The sequence below is a fragment of the Solea senegalensis genome, linkage group LG6 (assembly GCF_019176455.1).
Source record: "Solea senegalensis isolate Sse05_10M linkage group LG6, IFAPA_SoseM_1, whole genome shotgun sequence".
NCBI lineage: Eukaryota > Metazoa > Chordata > Actinopteri > Pleuronectiformes > Soleidae > Solea > Solea senegalensis.
In genome coordinates, this window is record NC_058026.1 from 9,409,989 (window position 1) to 9,432,049 (window position 22,061).

Genomic DNA, 22,061 nt, shown 5'->3' on the forward strand with positions numbered 1-22,061 from the left:
TGAACCTGGCAAAATGGCCTGAACTCATCCTATCTCATCTAATTTCCCCTTGTGTGTTTGACAGAATTCGGCCGTCTCGTGTCCTGAGGCAACTGTGCCCAGAACAGAGGGCATCAAGACTCACAGCCTGCGTTGGGTGGAGAGGGAGGTGTTCTTTAATTCCCCATGTTGACAGTAACACCATGTGACAGTGTCTCAGCTAATGAGTCCATGTTTGCCAAAAGGTCAGGAGGTGCTCATTATGGTCAGATTGTACACTGCTGCAGGAATCTACAACATGTTTTCAAGGTTAACTCAAACCTAATAATACAAACTGCTAAAACGGTGACAAAGCACATCATTTGGAATTTACATTCGATCCGCTGAACACGTTTTACGTTTTCTTGTTGCACACAAAAAGACACACATTTGCACTTACTACTCATCATAAAAATATGGACATTCAACCCAATCTCCCAGCACATTCCAGAGAGAGCATTTAAAACGTTAAGTAAATCATAAACAACTGGGTGGGTGTGGGGTGAGAGACTGGGCTGTAGGAGTATTTCACTGACAGAGAGCCCAGGCTTTAAGTCAGCTTGACTCCGACTGGAGATGGTGAGCGAGAGATCCAGACAAACACGGCTCACTGCCAAGCATCATTACTAACACACCCATTCCACTCCATCACACATGTCCACTGCTGGCTGCCAAATTCACTAATGATGATATCAGATCAAAACAATCTGCTAAAAAAAGACAAATGAATAAAAATGTCTCCAGCAGAGAAAATTAAATTAATGAGAGATATGCTATTGGGAACACATGGGTATGGCCATTTTCATTCTTATGCTATTAGAAAGAATGATGTGTTACTTTAATCCTGTGAAGCAAGACTTAAAACAACATTTTAATGTGATTATAACAGATTATAAGAGAAGATGAAACAACCCTTGAGACAACAAAAGCATCCTTTGAAGCAAACACACGCTAAAAGATATTCAGGGCGAACCTGGAGATTAGTGTTTAACTTCCAGTCCATTTTCTCTTCTGGTGTCATGAGGGGAATCAAATGAATCAGCCTATTGAGCCAAACAGATCTGTGCACTGGCTTTGACACGGCCAAAGTGTGTGACTCTGTGTGTCCATGTGTCTCTGTGTGTCTCTGTGTGTTGTGTGTTGTGGTCCAACTTTCCCAGCCTCCCAGAACACAAAGATGCTCTTTGTGGCCTCGCGGCACGACAAAAGCTTCACAGGCCACCGGTGCTGAAAATGAAAGTGTGCGAGTCAGTGTATATTTGACTATACGTGTCTATATGCTACTGCTGTGTGCATTTGACTCAATATAAATGAGCATAAGTAGGCTAAATTATCAAAAAAAAAAAAGAATTGTCTCGTCTTTTGACCAGGCTACACGTGTCTGTGCGTTGTGTATGTGGTTAAGCCGGGTCCACATGAGAAGCATCATCATGTGGTCCAGAACCAGAGTCAAACATAAACCCAACCACAAATCCATGGCATACATACAGACAGACAGACAGCCATAAAGCTAAAGATAAAGGGCCAATTCAACAAGCCCACAACTCTTTCTTCAGTCCTCTCTGTCAACAAAGGGCAACAACTCTTATCAAGTATGGTCACAAATCACTAAACCAATACATTACATGTTTGATCTTACAAAAACACACTCAACTAAACCGTGTACAGCTGCTCTGTTGAGTCACACACAAGCAGCTGTTATTTATCAGGGACACACCCGTCCTGATTATGGTTAAAACATTAAGTTTATAACTACGAGTGTGTGCATGTCGGTCCTCGCCTCTCGGTAAGACCCCTTTTGATTAATGTCATCTATGTGTGGGAACTTGACCTTTAGTGTGCTAATCTTCTTGCGAGCCAAACAAAATTTTTCAACAACAATACATCAATTAAAATAACTTAAGTGTGTGTGTAAAGTGATGAAAAATACAGTATCTCTCCTGGCTCGGTCACACCACAGGAAAATGTGCCAAAATGTTAAGTTACCACGTGTTTAAATTATGTACAATTCAGCAACATTGTGAGCCATTTCTGATGGTGTCAATACAGATTTTGACCAATCCACACTATAACACAGACCTATATAAAAGGTAGTGATTTTTAAGTGTTTTGGTAACACTTTCACAGTTGTGTGCAACCCTGCCTCCTCACTCCTATACAACATATTACAACGGCAAAGGTATTTCAAAATGTATGTAAATGCAACCAAATTGTTTTCTGTTTACATGCGGTGCATAACATATGTGGATAGGGAACACATCAGGAGAATGTAGAATTGAGCATGACACTGATAACAATGTATTTACATACAGCCTAATATCTTATATCTAAACTAAAAGGGCCTTTGTTGCTTCAACCACAGATGGGAATCAGTGAGGCAAACCTCAGTCTCTGGGTCTGGTGTGGCATTTATGCACTTTGCATTAACCACAACCACTTGCTGAAAACTTAGCCGACCATTATTCAATGGAACACTTTGTCATGTTTAAAAAGAACACACACACACACACACACACACACACATTTTACATTTTACTGGTGATTGCACTGCCACCACATGCACAATACACCAACTACACAAATTAGTAGAATACTAATGCTAGGGCTGTGTGTCCAAATTTCAATTTGGTGATACATTGTCGCCCTTGCTCGTGTAACACGAGAATTGATACGCCAGGGCCAATATCGATATTTTGTAAACAGTCCCTGCCAGTTTCACTCACCGGGCATCGTAACTTGATGTCTCCTCATGGCGCGGCTGCTCAAATGAATTGGGGGAAGCTTGGGTAGAAGCTACCTACCCTGCTCCAGCACACCTGATTCAAATGATCAGCTCGTCATCGAGCTCTGCAGAAGCCTGATAACGAGCGGGTCATCTGAATCAGGTGTGTTCCCTGAGGACCAGGGTTGGGAAACAGTGCTTTACACAGTATGCACTTTGTTCTCCATGTTGTGAAGAAATAGATAAATCCTGCACTTTTAACTTCTCACGGGTGTTTCGTTTTGTTCAGTTAGACAGATATTGTGACGTATCGCTATATGACTGTCTTCCCATATACTTGATTATCACAGAATCGTTGCATCGTGATATTATTGGTATCGCGGACCATGTATCGCGTATCATATTGGGAGCTAACCTGGGATTCCCATCCCTAATTCATGCAATTTCTAACGGTATTGATGGTTATTTAACCAACACTGAGATCAACTGTGGAGTCATTCGAATGACAGAAGATTAGATGTCAGTGCTGAGCAAATCAAGTGTTCAACGTGGAAAAGCCATCTGGTGACAGCAGCCTGGAGGTTTCAGAAGCTGCTTTTGAGAGGAGAATGTTGGTAATAGGAAAAGGACCAGTGGGAAAATACAGTCATTTCAGGTAAATGAAGGTGATGATATAACGCTACTGTTGGTTTACAGTGGACAAGAAAATGCAAGACGCTAAAAAGAAAACCATTTCTTCTTTTTCTTCAGCTGCTATTATTAAGTTCATATTACTGCCAGACTGAGGTGGACAAAAATATAATGGCATTAAATTATAAACTACCACTTTTGCTTCACAGAATAACAAGCCCATGTCCAAAAATCATAACTTTTTTGTTAAGTCTACTCTGCAAAGCTGATCATATTTCTGTAAAAACTCTTTATAATGACATTTCAACCAGCTGAAGAAAGAGAAAATGACCAGTGGAAAGTTCTGACCTTAGCTTTCTTACTCCAATAAATGCTTCAGCAGCCATGTGTGCTTTACATCTCTGTTCTCTCCCTTTGTGTTTTTGATTAGTTCTCCTTACCAACCTCTGGATCTGCAGACCAAGGTTTAAATAGGTCCAGAAGTTAGATAAAGAAATAAGCAATGAAACATTAAAAATGAACCACCAAAGCAGCTGTAATCAATACTTTCATAATAACAATGGAGGAAAAGGCTGCAAAGAGAATAGACTGGATTATATATATATATATATATATATATATATATATATATATACATACATATATATATATATAAAAATGGGTCTGGGAAGTAAATCTAACATGGAAGTTCCTGAAAATTGAATTCTCTCAAATGGCCATATGGGGGTGGCTGGTTTATTTATTTATTTTTTTTAAAGCCACAATGGCACAAGCAAAAATACTTAACTGAATTACCACCAGTAGCCCTCATTTCTGTTTATTATTTTTGGTTTGATGGTTAAAGTTCACCATTTCTTCAGACGGCCATCATCTGGAACACATGGCTCAGACCTGTCAGCAACTTTATAACAACTTAATAGCAACTGTCTGAGAATATTTTACCAACGTCAACAAATACATTTGGTACCTACTTTTCAATATCTAGAGTTTACAACTGATGACCACTTGTCTTTTAAGGAGCACATTCTGTATGTTGTTAAAAAAGCTAAAGCTCTTTTTATTTGGCCAATTATTAATTGTCTGTTTTTTATTTAACAATACTGTAAATGTGTTGCTGCTATCTTGGCCAGGTCTCTCTTGTAAAACAGTTCTGCGATCTCAGTGGGACTAACTTGGTTAAATAGAGGCTGAAAAATTAAATGGTGTGGAAAGAAATAACCAAAAACTTTATCTCAGTGGTTTGTATTGCTCTTGAAATCCTGATATTAATGCAGTCTAGACTAAATGACATTATGACACTCATTGGGAGATTATGGGAGAGCTGTTAATCCCCCTCGTATTATGATGCAAGTGACAAATGGAACTTTAGGGAGCTTATCCAGATGTGTTTGCTGTTGTTCGCACTCTAACTGGCAAACTAAATCATAACGCTGTCGAGTGGGAATCCCGGTGTTAAATTCGGTGTCGCAAAAGACACAAATTCCTCATGTTACAAGATAACTGAGTTTTTTGTAACAAGATTAGATTGAGTTCGAAAATTTGACGGCACCCGTGAGGCACTTTCATGAGTATGAGTTCAGTTTTCATACACAAACATTTCCAGATTTACAATTCAAGAAACCACAGTCACACGTTCCGTTTTATGCGACAGCTGTTGTTTAGTGCATAACTGATCTGAAAATGCTTGATGAAGCCAAAGAGAAAATATTTAGAAACCCTCAGACTAAAACAGTAGTCAACCTCTGTGCTAGATTAAAAAAAGTCATCGTTGATAAAGGTGGAGTGTAAAAAAAAATCATATTGAGCAAACCACTGGTCAGAAGGGGTTCCATTTGATGTTCTAGACAGAGTGGAACATAACTGAAACCCAAGTATCTGAGTACAGTGACTTGCCAAAAGGTTTGGAATCATTGCTCAGTTCTGGGGCCACACTGGACGCATGGTATCAGATTAGAGCAGACATTCAAATGAGCCACACTACTTTTCTTGACAATAAAGCTCTCAGCTTATTTTTTACCACAAGCTAAACAGAAAAATTTCATAGAAAAACAGACAGTGAAAAGTATCTTTGACGACATCACAGCCTTTAGCAGTTTCAAAGCACTCCAACTTTTCCTTATTATTGTGAAACATTTGTGGGATTAAAGAGTCCAGAAATGTGACACTTGCGCATCTTAATTTCAGTCTTGAACCAATACATTGACAACTGGTTTAAAAGTGGATGTGAATGTACCAAAACTATGGGGGGAAAAAAGATAAATCACAACAGGAAGGGACACTGAAGTAGTGAGAGAATAAGGAGTTAAGAAAGAAATAAGAACACAGACTGGGAATAGGCATAGATTTGACATTTAGCAGGAAGTACTGCAACAAATGAGATCATGTCAGTTCAAATTGTATAAAGAAAAAGGAGAAAATGACAAATTGACCCAGACATATTATAGCATGTTTGTGAGAGCCAAGACTTGGAAGGTGTAGAACGAAAGATGTATAAGAAGAGAGGACTTCAAAGAACAAATGTGCCACAAAATGGAGCTTGAATGTTACTAGTTGGTTTCTAGACTTTTCCCCTAATGGAGAAAGCTCTCAAGGTAGGGCTGTACAAACAGAGAGAGAGAGGAGCCTGTCACAATTTCCTTCACAGGATAACTTCCAGCACAGTAAAAGGTCTGACCAGATGCAGTTTTTAAACTTAGCACAGACCAAATACATGTAATTTGTTCAAGGTTCTACCAAAAAAACCTCACTATTACACTTTATATACTCCCTGAGTCCTTGACAAAAAAACAAAAAAAAAACAAAGTAGAGGGTGGAGGTGTTTTTCCACTTCAGTCAACACTACATGCCATACTTTTTTAAACTTCATTTCGCACCAGCTACGACTTTTATGGAATAAAATAATACTCCACACAGTGCCACGCTTCTGATGCAATCAACAGGTGTCTTACCTCTCTGGGGACAGCTTGATTTAATGTTGTCTCGCCAACTAGGACAAAAACAGACATAAACACATAATTACTTTCGGCATCCAAGTCTCCTGAGGTCTGCTACAGTTAAACAGGAACCTCAGCCAAGTGAGTTGTCTGAGGTGAAGTAACCTTTCACATGAACATAGAATTAAGTTCTAAGATATACCCTGTAATATATATCCATATATAGCTATTGTGCTCTGGAATACTGAAACAGTCAGGGGCAAGCAGGTGGGAGAAAACTGTGCCGGATCCCCAAAGATCCCATGAGGTGACGGGGGTGAATCACTGCCATAATACAAGATGGAGCAGAAGGAACCCATAGGCAATGAATTCTACTTGTGAAGTGATCACTTGATATCCAGTACAGAATCCAACACTAACTAACTTTAATATCTTGTTTCTTTTACATGTTTTTTAAAGCAATGTCTAAGTGTTCTCCAAGGTAGGATGAAGGAACGTTTGTCAGAATACTGCAGGTCTGGAATAATGTTCATTCTGGCGGTTTCCATACTCCATAAAAAGCACCATGGGGGCATTATAAGAGTCAGATAGATTTAGTTCTGCAATAGATTGCTCCATCTCCATGGATTTCAAGTGTGAGGTGAACTCTGACAGCCTGAAACCGGGACTGGTGGCGTTAAGTTTTGCAGAAACTTTTCCTGCCAACATGGCTGAGTAAACAAACTGAGTCACGTGACACCCAGAGCTCTATAAGGAATAGGGCTGAAAGACTTTGAATAAATATGGAGTTGTGATGAATTTGACTGAAATTATGACTTGACTCCTGATGCGAAAGGAAATGGTAGTTTTTACATAATCATTCTCATTTTCAGTTGAATAACACATTTAAAATGATTACTGTGTGATATTTATGCAGATCTGTGAGAAACAAAGGTGTTATCTTCTGTCTGTAGAGCATGATGTTTATAGGTCAGGACAATATTTAATCTAAAATAGTCATTTGACCCACATTTTGGCTTTCAGAAATGTTTGTGTTTAATTACTATTGAAGAGAATAATGTTGTGATATAGATACTGTATATTGCTATTGAATTATTGCCCAAACTGACTGTGAATCTCTACGACCCCTGTGTGTTCTTGGTCATCAGTTGTAGCTGCAGAGATTGAGCGGCGTCTCTGTACTGTAAATGGTGGCTGGCTACATGGAGTGGAAGGCAATCTGCCCTTGACAGCCATCTATGTCATCTACACAAACACCAACTGTGTCAACACCAGGGGAGCACAGCTCAGGACAGGAGAATACGAGGGCTATTGATAGCATGTGAGATGTGTTATTGCTGAGGGTGCTACGCCTGCATTCCAGTCTAATGGTAATGGCTACTGGGAATTCTGGGATTGGCTCAAAATAACATCTAACATAAATTTTCCAAATTTATGTCGACAAAATATGGAACACTATGTAGAGAGAGCAACCTGTGCAAATATGTTCGTCACGGTTGGGTTAGGAGTCAAAACTAGTTGGACTATGGACGGTGCGATACCACCACAAACTCAGTCCGATACAGTCATTTTACATCTTTTAAATAATTTAAAGTTATTTCAAAGACATGAATATCCAACATTATTTTCCCATAAAGAAGAAATAACCAGCCCACAATATGACTCAGCTAAAATGATTTTGTTGATATTTATTTACACTGCGATGAAGGATTTTTCGGATTGTATCAGATTATACATTTTTATATGTCCGATATCCAATCCAGTGATTCTGACCAGTATTGAGTATCGCATCGGCTCATCCCGACACAGGACTCACTGTGTTTAGTAAAAAGGCCATAAGCTGATCAGTCAGAATGACAAACAGTAACTGTGGTCATAACTGTTAGCGGTGTATCTTCCACTTCTGGGATATGTGCAAACGGTTATGGAACACCTGAGAAGTCGTAATACTGCAGTTCTGTCCAGGTTGGCGGAATAAAAAGTAACCGAAACCACCTGCTGAATATGGTGGGGACGTATTGTTAGTGGAGATGGAGTAATTCATTTTCCTTCAGTTTTCTGGTGCACAATGAGGAGGTGTGTAAGTGTGCATTCGTACACAGATAACCATAGAAAAAGCAATAAGAGGCCTGCATATCACTAACACTAGGGCAGGGAATCAAACTCAGGACTTTTGTGGTATTGACTTAACTTTTGGCTAGGTATAAAACTTCAACAAGATTCAACAGCTAAATCAAGAATTTTAACAAAAGCACATTGCCATGTTTTTTTGTTAAAATGACTCAATAAAACTGGTATTGAAACAAATAATCTGTATCAAGGCCATAATTGACCTTTAACCAGGTCAACTGAATAATCAAAATAAAGTGCACTTCTAAGTGGTTAAACAAGTCATACACTGTACATGAGAGGCTTGTCATAATAATGAAAACGAGCACAGTTACATAACCTGTTTCGGCTGACTGCTGTGGTGGCTTGACTTGGTGAATGTCCAGGCACACAAAACCAAAGAAGTTTCAAGGGTATTTATTAGGCCTTACTTAACAAGATGAGGTCACTGATTGAGGATACGTGAATGAAATGAGACGTTCTATCTAGACTATGAAAGGTGAAGTAAGGGACACAAATTCGACACCAGAGCAGGGTGTCAGTCTGTAAGCAGAGAAACAAAAAATGTTGATCCTGTGTTATAATATGTTTAGCTTTTCATCAGCGTCAGAGCAGATGGAAGATAAGACGGTCTGCCAGACTGTGATCACGAGGCAGGAAATATCTGCAGATGACTTTTCATCAAATGTTGTTCAGGCCAGAAAATAAACCAATTAACACCAGTGATCACACATGAGAGCAAAGTATTCCACCGTGTTCTTTGACCACTGCTTAGAAGTAATACAAGTCTGGTTTTAGTTTCCTCTGAATGTGTGAGTACAAGAGTCCACTGAGTCTATTCTCTAATGAAACAATTTCAAATTGGAGGATAAACATAGTGTGCAAGTTGATGTGCTGCTGCTGCTGCTGAGTTGGGGCTTGATGAACCCCAGCTGGGTCGCTTGGGCGAGGGTGTATGATGATGCTGAAAGACCCGTAACTATTTAAAACCAAGCATATCGCTGACGACATGTTTGCACAAGCGCAGTCTGCATTATTGCAGTTACACGACGCCACAATGGTTTCTCAAAAGCTTGAAGTTGCACATCAAAGCCGACGTGTGGTTATTACGGTAATTTCACTTGCGCTGTTTCAGGAAGCCAGTGAAGCAGCCTCAAACTATTTTAGTGGAAATATGTTTTACATTCTTCAAATTTTAAATTTAACACGCAAAATGTGTTGTTCATGTACAACTGCAGTGTTTTTGTAAATAAACCTTTATGTTGTTCTTCATTTTAAATTGTTAAAACAGTATTTTAACATGCAGTACATTGTAAATAACTGCCAGACATTGGAAGTTATTCTGGAAAAATGGACTAAAGCACTTTCACTTCCTGGTCCTTTTATGGTTAAAATAAGCAAAAACAAAATTTGAGGGTTAGGTTTTAAAGGATTTAACACCTGATGACCCCAGGAAACATTACATCTCCAGCTGCATCGAGACAAAGTATGTAAAACACTTTCAAGCTGATTTGATTGGCTGTATTCTAAAATGAAATTCAAACTACCTGGCCAAAGAACAACTTGAGGAAAAAGCTGAATTCCCATCAGGTGGAGCAGTTTTTCACAAGGTACGACAATTTATTTGCATTCCTCATACAAGACAAGCATACAATAGTTAGCAAAGGCTATTAACTGTAGTCTATAATTTAGATACGGCACTGCTTTCTCTCTCAGGTTAATCTGTTTCACTTCTGGCAGTTTGCCTCGCCATCACACAGACAGCTGTATTAACAGGAAGAGAGCCTCGTTGAGGGATGAGTTCAGGCAGAGTACATGACACAACTGGCCTAACCCTACCCCCATTGAACACTCCGTTATGTTTTCATCTGTTTTTATTACAACAACTCAAAAATGTGATACTCCGTTAGTCCCAGCGGGCAGCAGACTCTTCCTCACAGCATCATCTCTGGAGCGGATACAACTTAGGAAGTTTGTTCTGACACACTCAAGGATTGATTTATAATGTGATATAGGCCGTATAGTCGACACATAAAACGACCTAATGTGCTGCCAAAATGAAAGTATAAGCATACTGTGATTAACTGAATGGCTTTTGGTCAATTTAAGGAAGAGAATAAGGCTAGTACTTTTGGTATTTATTATTTTTACACAGGCCATTTGTATTCAACCAATACATCCAAGCACTGTTTGGTGCCTTTAAAGTAAAACAGGTTTCTCTCTCATAGAGAGACTTTACAATACCGGGATCAAGAAATGCAAAATCATCAAGAAAAATCAATGTAACTACGATAAAACTCCTGTAAATGAGAGGCCACTGTAAAAATACAGCTTGATTCCATTTTCCCCAACTTCTACATCTGTACTTTATCGACCCTTTACCAAAAGGATCGAACATGGCAATTTACGTCTTCCCACAGGAACAGTTTTGACAGCTGCTTTCTTGATGGAAGATGGAAGTCAGATGAGATCATTGAAATAAATGTCATGTGTCACTTCATATTTACCAACGAGAAGTGACGTGGTGTTAGTATTCTAATCTTGTAATCTATTAGCCATAAAGGAATATGAAGTAATGGATGATTAAAACCAGAAGGAAGTAGACTAAACACCAGCACTAACTTACTTAGTACTACTTACTTACTTTTATTAGTGTTAATCTACAAACACACATGATATAAACTTGTGAAGCTTTTGTAGGCTGATTGAGAAAGCCTTCTCCCCTCACATTTATCACTAAACCAAATCTATTTGTCTTGACCAGCTTAGAGTTGCACTCCCAGCTCCAACTGCCAATGAAAACAGCACCAATATAGCTCAGGCTTTTGATGGCAGGGACCCTGACAAAACTAAGTGTTTCAATACAGAAATATGCACTTTAAATCAAATAACAAGATGTGACAAATGATTGCTGAATACTGGGTTACTGTAAGCTGGGGTCGGGCAATTCAAAGATTAAAGAACAATCTAGCTTTTAAGCAAACCATAGAGAGATTTTGACAGTTCCCCCGTGTTATATTGTGCCAGACAACATAAAACAGATTTTCCCAAAGCAGAACAACATCAAAGTTGGGCTAAAATAAATGACATCATGTAAAGGACACGCCACTGCACTCATTTTACCAAGTATGACATCACTCGTGCAAGTCATAAACAATTGTTCTTGAAGCACTACATGGTGTCATTGGCCCATAAAGTCAACAGAGGCGGATATATCGCATGACCTTGTGCTACATGCTGTGTTTGTCTAACTTCCAACTCGAGTGAATCAGTAACTGCCCTGGAAGGGACAGAACAAAAGATGGGTCCTGTTGACCGATTTCCTTTGCCGAGGTAAAGGAAATATGGCCTCCCCGTATTTCCCATCCTGCGACGCGAGTCCAAGACATGTGACAACACCAAGCACATGTGACATCGGTATCTCCCCCCCTGGCTCTGACCAGATACATCCTCAGTGGAAACTGTGTGTATGAGGGTGTCCGTTCATCAGGACAGGGAACTGATAAGGTGGAAACTGTACGTTTGTCATGAGGATCTGTTTATTGACTTAAAGGAAAAACTGATTGAATTTGCATTGGATGAAGTTTACAGTGCTGTCACTGTCAAGGGTTGACAACTATTTAATGAGGTTTTATGGACTCTTGCTAAAATGTGTAAGACTGTAACACTGTGAATGAATTCAGTTGAAATTCTGTCAAAATGATCTTGTGTGCAGACTGACATCGACACACTCTCCCAGATTAACTGAGTATGACGGAGTACAAATTGAATTGAAGCCCATCACGACATCAGAATAAAGAAAACATGACATACTTGATTTATAAAGCTGTGTGGTTTTATATCTTGTTTATCGCTGTCTTTTTTTTCCACAGCACTTTTGTCAGTATTGTGCATCGTTCTTTAATTAAGGAGGGGTTGTGTTGACATCTGAACAGGATCTAACGCAACACTGTTTTCGTAAGTTACCCGAACTGCAATTACGAGTGCTATAAAATAATAAATAAACTGTAGATTGTGGCCATATGGATCTAGTCTCTTATTCCTGTACCAAACCTTTAAATACACCCAATAACTAACTAGGAGCAGTGAAGTAACACACAACTGACTGACAAGCGATGACTGGAAAGCACAAGTGCACAACTAATCAGGTTATTACCCATGTAAACATCAGCACAGTCTTGTAAAGTAAAGCACACAAAATTAAAATTAAACTAATAAAACTATGACTAAGACAACATAGAACTACCAAAACACGACAATGTGACACAGACACACTCTGCAATGCTGACACGGTGCATTAGTTCAAGAACCATTGTTTAGTTCACAGGCTGACCCAGTTAGAGACGAGACAACGGTGCAGCACAGCACAGTTACATACCCACAGCAACACCGGGATCCAGCAACCAGCTAATCTCAGTGCTGCCAAGTGTGATTTGCCTCTGGGCGTGTGATGTGACAATACCATGGTGTGTATGTGTGTATGTGTGTGCAATGCATGTGTGTGTGTCCACAAACAGGAACCAAGGCATGGGTGTGTCTGCTAAAACAGTGGCAGATGATGTGGTAAATGTAGTTGTTTGGTCAGAGAGGCAATAAAGCATGTTTCCTGGATATAGGAGGCCAACAACAGTTCACATATGTCATATCAGACCATTTACTGGTCCATAAAATGTCAGGAAATGTTGATCAGTGTGTCCCAAACCTTCAAATTATAATGTTCTTAAATGTCTTGTTTTAACTACAAAGCAAAATGATTCATTATCATAATAATAAGAATTATTATTATTATTATTGAGTGAGTGTTTTTAAGGAATTAAAGCAAGTTTTCTGATTTTTCAATTTCTTAAATGTGAATGTTTTATGGTTTATTTGCTTTTTGGACAAGACAACAAGAAAAGACATTTGAGAACATCATCCTGATCAACATTTTCTGACATTTTATGGACCAAACGATTGCTCGATTAATGGAGAAATAATGCTCTATGTAGTACATATATATTACATCAAGAACAAGATTAAGCAATCAAACAAAGAAGGAAGCAAATCCACTGGTGTATGACACAATACACACGAGAGAGCCATTCAAATAGCAACTAAACAAGTAATGTAAACTGATATGGTGCTGATAAATGACGCAGCTCGTGGTTAACCTACTTAGAAAGCAATAGTGCAACAAGTTTGACTACATTTTATTTTTATCAGGCAGAACGCTTGTCACAAACCTCATACAGCATCAACATGCTGTGTGGACTAGACTGGGAGGAATTAATTCCAGAAGTGTGTGTGTGTGTGTGTGTGTGTGTCCCTTTAAACAATGAATAATACAGCACAACGATTACAATGAAGTTCAGTGGAGAAGAAGGTCGCACTACTGCGCTCAGTGAAGTCACTCAGTGTGAAGAAAGAAGACAATCAGAGTTGAATGTCACTGCAGGACGGATTCGGGACTCAACTGTGAATTTTTATGCGTCTACATACGTTCGGAAGAGTTATGTTTTTAAGTAGGACTTTTATAGCAGGGTAATAAAACAGCAGAGCAACAGGGCAGGAGACAGAAGAGAAGAGAAGAGAAGAGAAGAGAAGAGAAGAGAAGAGAAGAGAAGAGAAGAGAAGCATGCATGCATACATACACACACACATACAGTTGTGTTACCATGATTTCTTTCCTTACCATGAGAGTAACCATAAGGAGTTAGAGTATGCTTAAACTCATAGTGATGTTCCGATCCGATATTGTTATCAGATATCGGTCCGATATAAGCCAAAAAACGAGTATCGGATTATATCGGACTGCCTCTAAAATCTCGGATATAAGATATGGATATGATTTGTGCTGATATCGTATCGGATCGATATCGGTATCAACCAATACTCAAGGCTGCAATATCGGTATCATATCGGAAGTGGAAAAGTTGTATCAGGACATTACTAAAACGCAACATAACTTGTATAATGTAAAAGCATGTCTTCACCATGTAATGATGTAATAAGTTGCGGGGACATGCTTTTTATTCCCAGAAGGAAAACAAGTCTCCACATTGTGCCAGACCCAAGTTGCAGCAACATAATACTTAGACTCCACACACACAAACAAACACACAGAGCGAGATGGCGACAAAGAGAGAGAGGGAGGGAGGGAGCGAGAGGAATGACTAATGTCTATTAATTGAGTAGAACTAGAAGATTTTAGACACAATGTCCATAATAATGCACACAGACAAAGACAATCATAGTGCCCCATGGCTGCAAACTATCTGGCACACAGTCCAGCCATAACAGCATACCACATCAGGGTCATTCTCTGTTCACAGTGGCATCAGTCATTAACAGTAAGATCTACAAATTAAATCAAAAATGGAATGAAGAATTAAGGCTTCAACACCAAATCCTTTGTATTTTTGTTTGACAGAGTTGTTGACTTTGAGCTGACATTGGCACAACTGCCTAATCCCAGTGACTGAATCATAATAACGTACTTTCAGATAAGACAGAACAATTCTGTCTCATCGTTAATCGTCTGGTGGAGTCAACATTCCAATGTCAGCTCTGAACTTTCACCATCTCAAATGTTTAACCCTCAGAAAGACACTTTCATAAGGTGACAGCCACAGGGATCAAAAGAGCCGCTGTCCGCCTCAAAAGCTCATTTGGCCCAAAACTTGGCACCTCTCCCTCTCCCATGGTTAGAGGCTGACCCGTTGCCATGGTCACTGCACTCTAACATCCATGCCAAATGCCTCTCCGCTGCATGGGGAAGACCCATGCTGGCCGGAGCTGACTGTCTGCCAGAGACTTTGCCCCCCTCACACAAACAGAGGAAGGCCTGTTTAACCACAAACATATTAAGAGCTCAGACGCGTATGTACATGGCCTATGGATGCACATATGGACATACACACTTCCCAAACCTGGACTGTCTACTCCATGTGGGGTCAGATACTCTAAGTAACACATCCACCCACAAGTGTATAATAAGGTTATTCTAACTCCAACCCACTGGGACCTCTGGCACTGGCAACCAAACAACTGTGGAATCTAAACACTTAGCCCACACATGTATCACATCAAACGGCAGTCTGTCTGTGCGTGCACAATAGCATGAAATGAGAGACTGTTCCGTTTTGTCAGAGTCTTTCACTTCAGGGAATCAGAGCATAAAAACCAACACTGAAGTTATAGATCCGTAGACGTGCTGGAGAACTACACCAGAGGGATCAAAACTAAACAAACAAGCATTCACACGAGGTAAATGACCAGTAGCCACTGTGTAAAAATAATCAGAAATGTTGTAACAGTGTTGTTGCCAGGTGCAACTTATTTTTAATCCTCTCTGAAGTAGAATAAACAATAACCTTCTCAAATAATAAGCCCATGGCCGAGTGGAGAGGGAACTTGGCTTGTAACCGGAGGGCTGCCAGTTCGAGTCCCCACCAGCCACTGCTCAGTGGCTGCCCCGCTGCTCCTAATTCTAGGACGGTTTCTAGTAGAGGATGGGTTCAATGCAGAACCCATCCTGAGAAGGAATTTGGGACTGATAAAGGACTCATTTATTTTTCTATATTTAAAGGGTGGAAATGGAGACATCGCTCTATTATAACGCCAGCTAACAACCTAAACTGTCTGCAAGAACATGCATTCATTGTTGACTATGGTCCCCAAACTCAGGGGAGTGACTGAAATAATGAGATTGAGCAGCTGAAATGAGTTCTGCCACAAGACGTTTTCCTGAGAACATGCTAAGCATATAGAAGAGACACCAGGGAAGACGAAGAACTTGCTGGAGGGATTTCATATGTGCTGGGTTAAAAAAATAAAATAAAATAAAATCTGGATCTCGATCTGGTCCTCACATCGATCTTTTAATAAATGCCATTTCCTGTATCCTCTTTACAAGTCTTGCAATACTATCGTGGTCACACAAGACTTGACTGTGATGGTCTTGCATGACCATGAGCTTAGCTAACAGCTGAGTCCACAGCTTTTGTTTGTTATTTTGCCATCTATGGCGTAGAACCAGAAATACTTCCAAATGATGCTTTTCAGATGCTTTGGGGTCATGACTGTTCACTCAAGAAGACAGGAGGTTTTTTTGTGTCCTCTATTGTCACCACAAAACAACATATCATGGGGGAATGAATGCAGGCCAAACATGAGGGTCATGGTGTGGTGGGCACTGGTGCCAATCCCAGCTGACATAGGGTGAAAGGCGGGCTACACTCTGGACAGACTGCCAGTCCATCACAGGGTCACATAGAGATAAACAACCATTCACTCTCACACTCACACTTACGGTCAATTCAGAGTGTCCAATTTGCCTTTTCCCTTAATCTGCATGTTTTTGGACTGTTGGAGGAAACCGGAGAAACCCGGGGGAAAACCAAGGTACACGTGGGGAGAACATGCAAACTCCATGCAGAAAGGCCAACTGCACTCATCGCAAGGTCAATTTGTAATGTAAATAAATATTTTTAACAATGTTAGAGAGATCCAAATGTGGTACAATTTGGAGCATTCGTTCTTTGAAAATCTCTTTACTAACCAAGCAGAATTCTTATTGAAACTGAAATGTCTCTAAATGAATGAAACCTTGTGAATCAGAATCAGGAAATCAAAGGTGACACTGCGACCTGACCTTGGAAAAGAACAAGAAAATGGGTGGGTGGATGGACGGACAGTTAACTCACCAGTTAGTGTCATAAAGCATTATTAGCAAGATTTAATTTCCCTTCGTTTAGCTTCTCTAACCAAATTACATGTGAACAAGTAAATTTTCTCTAGACATATTTATATTTCAAGTTATCATTAAAGGGGAAAGTACAAGGAAGTGTTCATGAAGGGGAAGATGTTTATTAGGTTTGTTGTAATGAGCTTTCAATTTGAATCTATATCCAGCAGCAAGCTTGGTTAGATTACATTAGTGCAAAAGACATCTGAGTGCAGTCTTCTTTTCATTCACAACGTTCAACAGGACAGCAAACATGAATACGCTTGACTGTACTGTAAGATTGTGTAATAATGCATATATAAAATATCCTGTTGTGTTTTTCATCTGGTTTCACCGGGTGTAACAGACACGTATGCACATGTTTACTCCTCAGGCGGAGACTATAATCCTGTCCAATTTAGTGGGTCCTCAGTCCTGTCTGACCAAACCCAGAGCAGAGCTACACGCTGAGACAAACCAAATGAATGACAGACAAAGTCAGAATCCAGGAAGAGACAAGTAAATCCAGCATAATAAAAGCCTGGTTGTGAGCAAACACATATCCTCCTCTAACAAAGGGAAAATATTGGAAACCAAGATTCAATCAATTTGCAGTGTGCAGGAGAGAGTGGAGCCACATGTTTTTGATAAGTCCTCTAGCAGAGCATGGTGAGGTAATGATGAAGTCATCGCTGTCCTCTGGACAGGTTCAAATTCACTGAGCCATGTGCATTTTAAATAGCTTCAGGCTCACCAACACACATATGCATTTGAAAAAAGTTACTGTGAAAATGTCACGCTTAACTTTTTGTATCAGAGACAGAAATGAAGTGAAGGAGCTGGAAGTCGTGAGCAAGCTCCACTTCACACGTACCATGAAAACACTAAAGCGATAAAATCCCCCTCCTCGCACTTACGTTCCCACAAAAACATTCCTAGACAATCAAGACTTAATGCTTCATTAACAGTCCATGCAGACAGCACCCACTGCACTGGTCAAAGCTGCTCTGTTATGAATGTCAGTCCTTCCACCCCCCCACCATAAATGACATTGAACTTCCTGTGTCTCCACATGAATCTTAATGTTTACTGGGCTCAATTGTGGCTCTGGTTATAATAAAACCTTTCACTGCAGGGGAGGAAATGAACAGGAGAGAGGGAGAGAGAGGGAGAGAGTGAGACTTCTGCAGATGTGTTGAAACAAGAGATTCCCCTCTGCTCTGCCCTATTTAAATGTTATTCTGTGAGCAATATAAAGGTTAAAGCAGTATAAGCTTATTACAAATGCAATATGGCAGCAGAGGAGCATGCTCTATTCAGATTGACTGGCTGCATGCATGACAGTCACAACAACTTTCTTGATGTTGATGCCAGGAGGCTTCATTACGCCTCCTCATCTCAGGACCAAGCAAATGCAAAACCTACACGGGCTGCACTGTTTTTCGTCAAGTATCCAAAAAAGTTTGTGCCACCGAAAGTTACCGATGCCATGCAGCGCTCGTGAATCCGTGTGAGACCAATGCTCGTATGCATTGCACGTTCCTGTGCTGTGGAGGTGTGGCTTCGTAGGAGAGTCTTGCTTGGACTTTTGAATTAAATATGTAGCTTGCTCAAACAGCTTTTCCAGGATCTCCCACCCTACCTTTAAGCATAACAAAAAAAAATTTGAGCAAAGAAAAGTAAATATGGTATGTGTTTAATCATTTCTGGAAAGTCCCTGAGAATTAGGGCCCCTTTATCCAAGTGATTCAGAGAATGGGTGGAATACTGTTTTGGATTTCAGACCCATATGGTGAACATCCGCAGCTTTCAGAGAGCCCTGCAGAACTAAATAAGGACGGAGAAAGGAAACAAATGAAAAGTAAAAGTAAATGCCTTTTGGAGACAATTAACATATTTGTCTAAGCTCTTTTTTTCCTTTCTTTTTACTTAAGACTTTGGTGTAGAAATGGATTTTCTGACAGAATCATTACAGGTCAACATGCAATTTGAGGGGGGAGAGAGGGGGGAAGAGAAGGGACAGAGGGGGAGGGGGGCTGGTGGGAGGAATCCAGAATTTTAATCTGTAGACCTTGAAGAGACGAAGAAAAAGGGGAATATCAGTGGAAAGTCAAGAGGACGCAGGAAGAGAAACACAGCTGTTGGTCATTTAACGGTTAATGTTTTCGTCAGGATGGAGCAATTTACTCATATTGAAAACCTGCACTCAGTGGGATACACTGAATAAACCAGTTTACAAGACATTTTACCAGTTACTTTTACCACTGAAGCAAAAATTCTAGGAATACAATCTATTCATATCATTCACTGCATGCTGCAATCCACACACCCAACTGGGTTCAATAACAATACAATAAGAAGTCTTTAAGTGATGTGTTGCAAATTATGTAGTTGCTTAGATCAGACTGGGTTGGAACCCACAGCTGAGTCATGAAAGGATTTGTTTTCCAGTCTTTTTCTGAACGCTCACTAGGAATAAAATATTATATATTATATAATAATTTAGTATGTTTACATGCACAGTTTAATCAAGCTAAGTCTGACTAAGACTCGAACAATAGGACAACTTGCCGAGTACCAAGAAAGCCGCCACAACCATATGATTTTCAACAGTAACAGTGCTGCAGTTTCAACATGGTCTCCTTCTACTACCGGGTCAAAGACCAGGGAGGAAACTTTGGTGCATGTGCAGAACACCAAGTCTGACTCCAGTCTGACAAAACATATACATGCAGGAGTAATCAGACTATGAATCACATTATCCGGGTATGTTAGTCTGATTAAGACTAGCTCAAATTTAGGCGCACTAACACGTTTACATGACATGTCTCAGTCTGACTAAAAGGACTGAAATCCTGACTTCACATAACACCAGGTTCCTCTCCACCCAGTGGCTCACCTCTCCTGTCATGATGTAGTGATTCCCCCATGTGAGTGTTGCTGCTTGGAGCAGACACACTACTTTTGATCTCCACAAAAATAAATCAACTTGTTTCAAAGTAGTTTAATAACACAACAGGTGGGACACTTGTTTCTGTCTTTCAGAAACATTCTGACCACTCAGAGAGACTCGAGCCTAGGAAGGGGATAATACTGTCCAATATTTAATAAAAAGCTTACTGACAGTGTTTTACACATTTTGGATCCATACTCTTTCGGATGTATTTGCATAAAATGCATAAATGTTGTGAAGGAAATGTCTGGTTTACCTGTTCAAAATAAAACTTACCCTCACATTTCTGGTTATAGTGTTATATCCTAATGATTACCTCGTGGTTTTCACCGAAACACCAATGATAACAACTTGATGGTGAGCAGCACTAACGACAGCGCAGAGTTATAAATCAAATCTAAACACATTTGACACAAGCATGCAGATACCTGGTGTGGAAGAGGAGGAGGAGGAGGTCTGTGTTTGACAGCTGACATTCGACCCGTGTCCGCGGACCTTCTTCTGAACGTTTAAATTCAATGACTCCGCTCAAGCGCGACGTGTCGGGGCACTTTCGCAGAAGTTAAGTCAGTGGGATGGTGCTCACGCGATGCCTACGGCGCGGTTCAACGGCGACACATGCTGTGGAGATCTACGACAGCCGGCTAAACCGGAAGCGCTGGCTCACAATGCGGCAGGAAGCGAAGTCCCGGCCACTGCTAACGGTGGCTCATTTTGTCGCAAATCCATTGCTGCTGAGCGACTGAGCACACGCGACCCCCCCCCGCTCTGTGAAGTTCATGTTCATTATTTACGTTTGTCCTAGTTCTTCTGAGAGGGGCACTTTATAAATGATCCCACAAATACAGGGGGTGAAAGGTTGTTTTTTTGGACACTTTTTTTTTACTCCTCATATTCTCTGGACAAAAGCTGGTGTAACTATTATAAAGCTTATTAAAGTTTTCTATGGGAAGATTGAGGTAGTTTTGGCTCAGGCTTCAGACTCAGTCGGAATACATTACATGGGCATGTGTTAGAATGTCAAATGTGACACAGGTATATGCTGCTCTGCCTCCATCTGGTGGCCATCAGCGTGCTTTTTATTCACGGCAACTGTTCCTCAGTGATCTTAATTCATAAAATAGACTCATGTAAATGTCTGCCTGTGTTTTAAATATGCACGTTGTGATGGTGTGTGTGTGAGAGAGAGCGAGAGATTACACTAAAATTAAATAACTGGTACAGGTCTAATAATAATAACTGCCACCACATCTGTAACACTTGGATTTTATTGTTCTATGACTGTGGAAGTCATTTCCTGGACTATAATTATAACCTTGACCTTAACCTAACCACAATTCAACAGATACAAATATGGACACACACAAACATAATCTGACAGCAGACACATCTGCACTATGCAAGTACTTGCTCTGCTACCAGCTCCATCAATCATCAAATATATCAACAATCTTCATTTGTTGATAAACATGGGGAACGATTGCCCGCTCACCTGCATTCTAAAGCAAACTATCAATAATGCTTTAACTGAGTGTTCCAAAGAAAAGAAGCTAAACAAACAAACAAACAAACAAACAATGGGAGTCCAGCTCAAGCTGTGTTAAACGCCATGTAGTAATAGTAGTTTTTTTTAAAGACGATTTAAAATGCTCAACACTCTGGGCGCATCTAACGTGCCAGGGCAGGGTATTCCAGAGCCGAGGAGCTGCACTTTGTCTTTGAGAATGCTACTCTACTTTATCTTGTTTGAACACAAGATATCTGTTGGTTTACAGTAAACCAATCAAGGAACATTGATGTAGATTTAAGAGAAATCACACACACGTGTTGATATCTTTGACATGTTTTATGTCTGAAATAAGAAAACAATACAATGTTCCTTTAAAAAAAAGCCAAACCTACACAGATACAGTTTTCTTGGTGTGAGTAATGTGGAGCAATCTACTATCAGTGTAACATCTAATCAGTTACTACTTGGCCCCTGTGTGTTTA

General features: G+C 40.1%; 1 protein-coding gene across 6 annotated transcripts in view; it reads right to left on the reverse strand.

Moving 5' to 3' along the window:
* Nucleotides 1-20,516, reverse strand: part of add3a (adducin 3 (gamma) a) — an 86,723-nt gene extending 66,207 nt beyond the window's left edge. For 3 of the 6 annotated variants that reach the window (XM_044028375.1, XM_044028368.1, XM_044028370.1), the window contains exons 1-2: nucleotides 12,791-12,872; nucleotides 6,319-6,356 (exon numbers count right to left, since the gene is read on the reverse strand). The gene's annotated coding sequence lies outside the window, so the exon portion shown is untranslated. Of the gene's footprint in view, nucleotides 1-6,318; nucleotides 6,357-12,790; nucleotides 12,873-20,497 lie in introns of those variants that run through there. The other 3 variants (XM_044028373.1, XM_044028372.1, XM_044028374.1) reach the window with 3 other exon arrangements.
* Between the last annotated feature and the right edge of the window lie 1,545 nt (nucleotides 20,517-22,061).